Raw genomic sequence first — 8,008 nt, 5'->3', positions numbered from 1 at the left:
TAAGTCTGTGCACTTCATCCCAGTTGTGACTACTTATACTTCAGACAGGTTGGCCCAGATTTATATTCAGTAGATATTTCGATTGTATGGTGTGCCTGTTTCCATCATATCGGACAGAGGCCCTCAGTTCACCTCACATTTTTGGAGAGCAATACAGAGTGAGTTGGGGACCCGAGTAGAGCTCAGCACAGCATTTCATCCACAGACCGACGGACAGTTCAGAGCTTGGAGGACATGCTCAGAGCATTTGTGATTGACTTTGGAGGGCTGTGGGATCTATTCTTGCCCTTGGCCGAGTTTGTTTACAACAACAGGTACCGGTCCAGCATCGAGATGGATCCATTTGAGGCTTTATATGGTCAGCGACGTCGTTCTCCCATCGGGTGGTTTGAGCCCGGCGAGGATAAGTTATATGGTACTGATTTGGTGAAGGATGCCTTGGAAAAGGTAAAGTTGATTCAGGAGCGACTTCTCATGACACAGTCTATAAAGAAGAGTTACGCGGATCAGAAGACGCGTGATTTATCATTTACGGTAGGTGAAAAAGTTCTAATAAAGATTTCGCCGATGAAGGGAATCATGAGGCTCGGGAAGAAGGGCAAGTTGAGCCCAAGGTTTATAGGCCTATTTGAGGTGTTGAAACGAGTTGGGGAGGTTACTTACGAGCTTGCTTTGCTACCTAGTCTATCAGGCGTTCATCCGATTTTCCATGTATCCATACTCCAGAAGTATCATGCCGACCTGTCACATGTGTTGGACTTCAGCACGATTCAGTTAGATGAGAGCATAGGTTATGAGGAGAAGCCAATTGCCATTATTGATAAGCAGTTTTCCAGTTGCGGTCCAAGAGGATTTCCGCGGTAAGGGTTCAGTGGAGGGGCCAACCAGTCGACAAGGCAACTTGGGAGTCCAAGGAGGACATGCAGAGCAGATATCCTCACTTGTTCAGTACTCCAAGTATGATTCTAAACCCGTTCGAGGACAAACGTTTGTTTAAGAAGTGGAGAATGTAACGACCCGACCGATTGTTTTGCTTTCTAGAAACTCGTTCCCCTAAGTAAGACTTCCCGTACATGCTTTTACTATTTTATGACTGCGGGGATGGTTGGTTCGGGATTTGAAAGGGTTCGGGTTGAAATCGGAACACTTAGTTCCTTAAGTTAGCCTTAAAGGATAAGTTTGACTCCGGTCAATATTTTGAGTAAACGACCTCGGAATCGGGATTTGACGGTTCCAATAGGTTTGTATGATGATTTCGAACTTGGGCATATGTTCAGATTGGGTTTTGGATGACCCGGGAGCCTCTTGGCACCTAATAGTGAAAGCTGGTTCTTTGAAGGTTTTAGAAGTTCTTTAAATTTGTTTTGGAGAGGGTTTTGGTGATATCGAGGTCCAAATAGAAATCCGAGAACAGTAATAGTTCTGTAATGTCATTTAAGACTTGCACGCAAAATTTGGTGTCATTCCGAGTAGTTTAAATACGTTTCAACGCATTAGGAGTAAATTGAAGAACTTGAAGTTCATAAATTTGATTCATTGGTTTCGGGGTGTGATTCTTAGTTTTAATATTGTTACGGGCGTTTCCAGAGTTCGAGTGAGTCCGTTTTATGATTTCAAACTTTTTGATATGTTCGGGTGGGGCAACGGGATCCCCGAGTGTCAATCGGACGAGTCTCAGACCAAGTTGAAAATTGGGAGCAATAGCTAAAGCTCCTAGTTGTTGTCATAATCGCACCTGCGCTTGGCCAGTCGCAGGTGCGAGCTCGCAGAAGCGGCCAAGGAAGGGCAGCCCAGGATCCGCAGGTGCGCCCCAACCTCTGCAGAAGCGGGACTCCATCTGCGAAAGAGGAGCCAGCCTGCCTGGGCACTTTCGCAGAAGCGGACTTTTGTCGGCATAAGCAACAACGCAGGTGCGGCCCTGCGACTGCAGGTGCGAGATCGCTGGAGGCAGTGAGGTCTCTTTTACAACGGGACTTATTTATTTTGGCTCTTTTATTTCCATTGTTGGGAGATTTTTGGAGCTCTTAGAGAGGAGATTTCACCTAACACTTTGAGGTAAGTAATTTCTATACAATGTGTGTTAAATACATAGTTTATGGGTAGATTATAGCATGTACATTAGTGACAATTATGGATTTAGGTGAAAACCTAGGTGTTTTTATAAAAATGAGATTTAATCATGAAATTCGTTATGAAATCTAGTAAAAATCATATATTTGAGTTCATGAGGTTATGGGTAACAACTTCTTTCAAACATTTCAAGAATCCGGACACGTGAGCCAGGGGGTGAATTTTAGAAATTTTGCAAATAGGCTTGGGAAATGACTTAGATAGTTGGGATATGAACTTTTAAGCGTGTATTAATTATTTTAAATAATATTTGACTAGTTGCGAGTCGTTTGACGCCAAATTGAGGGTTTAAGCACAATCTTGAACCGGAAAGTAGGCTTTGAGACAAGGTAAGTCTCTTTTCTAACCTTGTAAGAGGGAATTGTCCCCATAGGTGAATTGATTAACATGTGTTTCTATTTGTGGGGGCTACGTACGTATGAGGTGACGAGAGTACGTACGTAGCTACTAATTATGCTATTATCCGAGTAGTCTAGGACCCATATCATGCTATACTTGAGATGTTTGCACCCCTAAATGTTAATTTAATTGCTTAATTTAGATTGAAAACTTATAAAAGAATTTTAAAAGGTTAAATTTCACTTACTTGAAGTTGAGAATGGAACACTTGACTGTTATTGAGAATTTATGTTTCTTTAAAGTATTTTTCTTTGTGGAGCGGGCTGAATGCCTCGGTAGCAGATATATGCATCTATGGTTCGAGCCGTTCGACCCTCGGCAGTGCACAGTTTAAATATTTATATTAGATCGGTCCGTACAACCTCTGTATAATTTGCGCATGATACATCTTTGGAATCATTTATAAATGATATTACTTCATTGGCTTGAGCTATAAATTGTTGAATGATGAAAATAAATTCGGGACTTAGTTACTTGTGAAAGAATTATTTATTATTTCATGTTATTGAGTTTCCAGTATTATTCACGAAATCCATTCTTATTTATAAATTTTGGCATAGTAGTTTTAGCCCATAGTAAGTGTCAAAGTCGACCCCTCGTCACTATTTCTTCGAGGTCAGACTGAATACTTACTGGGTACATGTTGTTTATGTACTCACGCTATATTTTTGCACTTGGTGTGCAGGATCTGAGGCGGGTACATCTGGTTAGCAATCCGGCGCGCACGCTTAACTTCTGGACCACACGGTGAGCTGCCCTTCCTAGTCGTTCAGCAGCAGCCGGAGTCTCTCTTTTGATTTATTTTTTGTCTATTCTATTTCAGACAGTGGAGTAGAGATCTTTTGTATATTCTACTAGTAGCCCACATACTTATAATACCAGATCTTGATACAGGCTAGTAGACTTATGAATTTGGATTTATTATTATGATTACGATTTGCACTCAGTTGCCTTCGTTTAATTATTTTACATCTGTAAATTCCTAACTCTTTTAACAATGAGGAATGTTATTCACCTAGCAACTTATCAAAAACGGGAAATCATTAGATTAATCAGTGTTGGCTTGCCTAACAACGGTGTTGGGCTCCATCACGGCCTATAATGGAATTGGGTCGTGACACCTGTACTATGAAAAAATATTTAAATATACCCTTCGTTATACTTTTGGTCCAAATATACCCCTGCGTAATACTATTAGTTCAAATATACCCCTCTTCCATTAAGTTTGTCCAAAATAGATATCCAATCCTACGTTTCAGTAACATTTGATGAGGTGGATGCCACATGACATGCCACCTCAGCGCCCTTAATCCATATATAAAAGATTAAAATTTGGAATACAATATTTTTTATAGTAACGGTAATGGTGACAATAGTGGTAGAGGGGAAGAAAAATTTAGTGGTGAAAAATAAAATAAAAAGGAGGGGTAAAATGGGTTAGGGGCGCTGAGGTGGCAAGCCATGTGGCATTCACCTCATCAAATGCTAGTGTCACGTAAGATTGGATGTCCACTTTGGACAAACTTAACGGAAGAGGGGTATATTTGAACCAATAGTATAGCGATAGGGGTATATTTGGACTCAAAGTATGACGAGGGTACATTTAAACCTTTTCTGATAGTACGGGGGTATATGTAGCCCTTTTTCCGTACTAAAAAAGATGTCCATTTTTGGTTGTCCAATTTGTAATAAAAAGAGATAATTCACCGTTTTATACCTATTTTATCCTTATTATTAATACTACTGATCATTTCAAATTCATTTCTCAACATATTATAATTAGAGGTAATTTAGTAAAATTATTATTTTATTTATTATTTGTTAAGGGGCGTGCCAAGTCAAAATGGACAAGTAAAAATAAACAGAGAGAGTAAAAACCTTTGACTTAAAATTATACGAATTTGTTTTGGTAAAATTTTAAATTTTCCTATAGTCAAGAAGATGACACGGCCAAGGGCTTTGGTGGGATAAATATGATCTATCCGTTCTTAATTAAAAATTTCGGATTTAAGTCCTATGAATGAAAAGAATCCTGGTATAGAACATTTTTATTTAATTCATCTTAATTACGAGGAGCAAATTTGAATTAGTCAGGATCCTAATACGAGAAACCGGCACCGGCACTAGACGGAAAATTAAAAAATAAAAATAAAATAAAAAATAGGATGACAAAATGTGGAAGACAGTTTCCCCCATAAAACATAAATAGTGCACAGGAATTGAGTTAGGTACGAGTGGGGAACAACTTAATTATCAGCCTTAATGCCTTATCGTAAGATGACTCTATTATGAAAGGGACTCTTGAGAGTGATTTGATAAGTCATAGAATTTCCACAGTATAATATGGACTTGTCCTTATCACATTTTAAATTTCAAACGACCTTAATTATATTATTATAGTATAATTGGCTGAAATCGTGTTCCACTTCTATATTAGTCAATATATAATCTTTTGATACATAATCTTTTGACAAATGTATGTAAAAGAATAGTTGACTTAATATAGGTAGATTAATTTATCCAGGACTATCCAGTAAAATTAGCCTCTAAATTAGGCTTTTTTTTTTTTTTTTTTTCTGATTACCCTTAAAATTGGATAACAATTAAACTTATAATGTGGTTTTAAGGACATGTGATTTCACCTAATACCAATTGATAAATGTGAAGATTAATAACAGAAATTAACTATAAAGTAAAGCGAACCAGTATTACAACGGAATTCAACCCTCTAGCTAGGGTGCCCTCGAACTGATTGATACCAAAACAGCTAAAAATAAAGCAAACTGATGAACAAGAAAGTATAAGCTAAAGAGAGAGCGTTATATTAGCTTTTTTATGCGAGAACAATGTCCCTTACAAATGGTTAATACTCCCCTTTATATCGTAGAGGAATCCTACTTATGGTATAACTCTAATTACAGAAAAAAATCCCATGATTAGCTAATTAACCGTTCCTAATTTGATCAGTTCCGAAATTTTCGCCATGATCTTCGACCAGTCGCGGATATTTTGCCTTTCTGTTATTATATTATCTTTGATCTTGCTCGATGCATGTCTCATTTGGTCTCGATCGCTACTGTCCTCGATCTCGACAGGTACCTCGAATCCCGAACTTGGTATCTTATACTCGTACCTTGGTCTGATCCACTACGGGGCCGACCTTCGATGTAGCTCCCTAGTCCCGGTCAGATAGAAATATTGGGTGGGCTCGATTTTAACCGTATACATATAGACCTCTCATTTTTTGGAGTGTAATGACAAGAAACAAATTGAACCTTCGATTTTTACCTCGACCTGCCATGACGTCACCGCCGTGACGTAAGCGACAAAAGTGATCGAAACGTCCCGTCGACAGTTTCCCAAGTTATTAATGTGTATCAGTTGGTGGTCGGCCACTAGTGCCCTTGAACCGTCGCCGTGAATCCCATAAATAGGCACCTTTTTACACTCTTTCAAACTTTACCTTCAACCTTTTCTAATCTCCAAAGCTTTTTACATCTTCTAAGTTCTTCATCTGCAAATCTACGATTTTCACTGCTAACCTCTTCATAGAACACCAAATCTTATCATCTCCATCTATTTTTAACTTCAAATCCAAATGGCAAAAATGTCAAAAATTGTTCCTCAAAAGGAAAATGCTTCTTCATCGCGGCCGGCCGGCGACAAAACGCCGGTGGAGCCGCGCCCTGAGGAGTGTGTTCCCGGGGGGTGCGTCCTCACTTTCGACTTTAAGACCGACAAAACTTCGCCGGTCCCTAGTCGATGCGAGCCAATGTCTAGGTATATATGCTCGGTAACTGAGAGCTTCCTTAAGCAGGTGAAGAAAGACTGCTACTAGGAAGGCAAATAGGTGGTGATTTTGGCCCCCGGGGAAGACATCACTACCCACGTGGAAGTTTGCCGCAGGTATCAAATAACCCTAGGTCAAATCTATCCCTCATTTTGGCAGATTGTTATTCTGCTCTGATTTTTCGTGAGCAAAGTCGAGGGGATGCCTTTCACCCTCGATCACCTCATCAGGTTGTACAGCCCCCGCCTCTATCGAGGCGGGTTAATAAAACTTCAGCGTCGGGCTACCAAGGTGTTGTTCTCGAGCATAGATGATGATAAGGACCGAGGCTGGATGGGCCGGTTCGTTCAAATGAGGACTTCCGACCTAATCTCGGCCGAGAATATGTCATTTCCCGAGAAATGGAATATGAAACGTAAGTACAATCCCACTGTTAGCTCCTATTTATTGTTTTGCTCCTTTACTTTTTCTCATCGATATCCTTTTCCGTGATGTAGCGGTCGCTTGGATGCCCGGTGCAATTCTAACCTCGAGAGTTAGGTTCGGGACCTAGCCTCGACCTCTACGTATGCCGAGCGCTCATGGCACGATTTATCTGAGGGCCGATGGGAGGCCAAAAACCATGATAAGCTCATTTTCTACGTCTTTGATGATTTTGTTAAAGCATTTCTTACTTAATTTCCTTTCATACAGGCATTGGCAAAGATGCTGTCATGAGGCCCCTATATGGTGAGGAGGAGACTTCGATCCCGGCACCGAAACCGACGAAGGACAAAAAGAGGAAAAAGACCTCAACCTTCGAGGATCCAGAACCTAAGAAGAAGAAGGCTCGTAAGCCGAAGAAGAACATCATCCTTCTGATTGAAAACTCTGTTTGGCGTCTAAGGGAAGAAGATGAAGAAGAGGAAGAAGACGACTCCGGACTGGTGGCCCGAGTGGGAATAAGCACCAAGGCCCCAAAGGCCACTGAATTGATGAAGGCTACACAGACTCCATCTCGAGATGAGGGGATCTCAGGTAAAGACTTGGGCAAAGTCCCCGAGTCATCGAGGATTGAAGATGCCTCCCACCATAATGACCCAATGATGGGTACGGCTATAGGGGCTGGTCTCGAGGCCTCTCGAGATGGAGAGAATGCCCCAACTAATCCACTTAGGGAAATAAAAATTGGAGGCTCCCCGCTTCACCTCTCATTTTTGGAGGAGATGATTCAAGAGGCTCAGGCCTTGAAGGCCCCCTCCATCGAAGGGGGCCACGGAAGGGAAGACCTCTTCCGTGATTACTTTACTGGGGTCGAAGATGCTACCGGCCTGAGCGACTTAAAGGTCTCGAAGAATGACTCGGGTGAGGCATCGAGCCTTTTCAACGAAGCGCAACAAGCTCTGAATAGGGTAAGCCTTAACTCCCCTTGTTGGTATTACCCTTGTGTTCATTTTTTTCTTCCTGTCTAACTTATTTTCTTCTTTCTGTGTAGGCTTCAGCGCTTCATCGGGAAGTATTTTCTCGGTCTTGAGCTGAGCTAAGTTGGTACGAGGCCGACATACAAAGGCTTACCGAGGAGAGGAATGCCCTAAACCTTCTCGGTGGGCAAAAATAAGAAAAGATCAAGGACTTCCGAGCCGAGTTGGCCACGGCTCACAAAGATCAGACCGACCTGATCGAGCATGTAATGAAAATCTTAAAAACTCA

This window comes from Nicotiana tabacum, chromosome 9 (genome assembly GCF_000715075.1).
Source record: "Nicotiana tabacum cultivar K326 chromosome 9, ASM71507v2, whole genome shotgun sequence".
NCBI lineage: Eukaryota > Viridiplantae > Streptophyta > Magnoliopsida > Solanales > Solanaceae > Nicotiana > Nicotiana tabacum.
Note: the sequence above shows the minus strand (reverse complement) of the source record.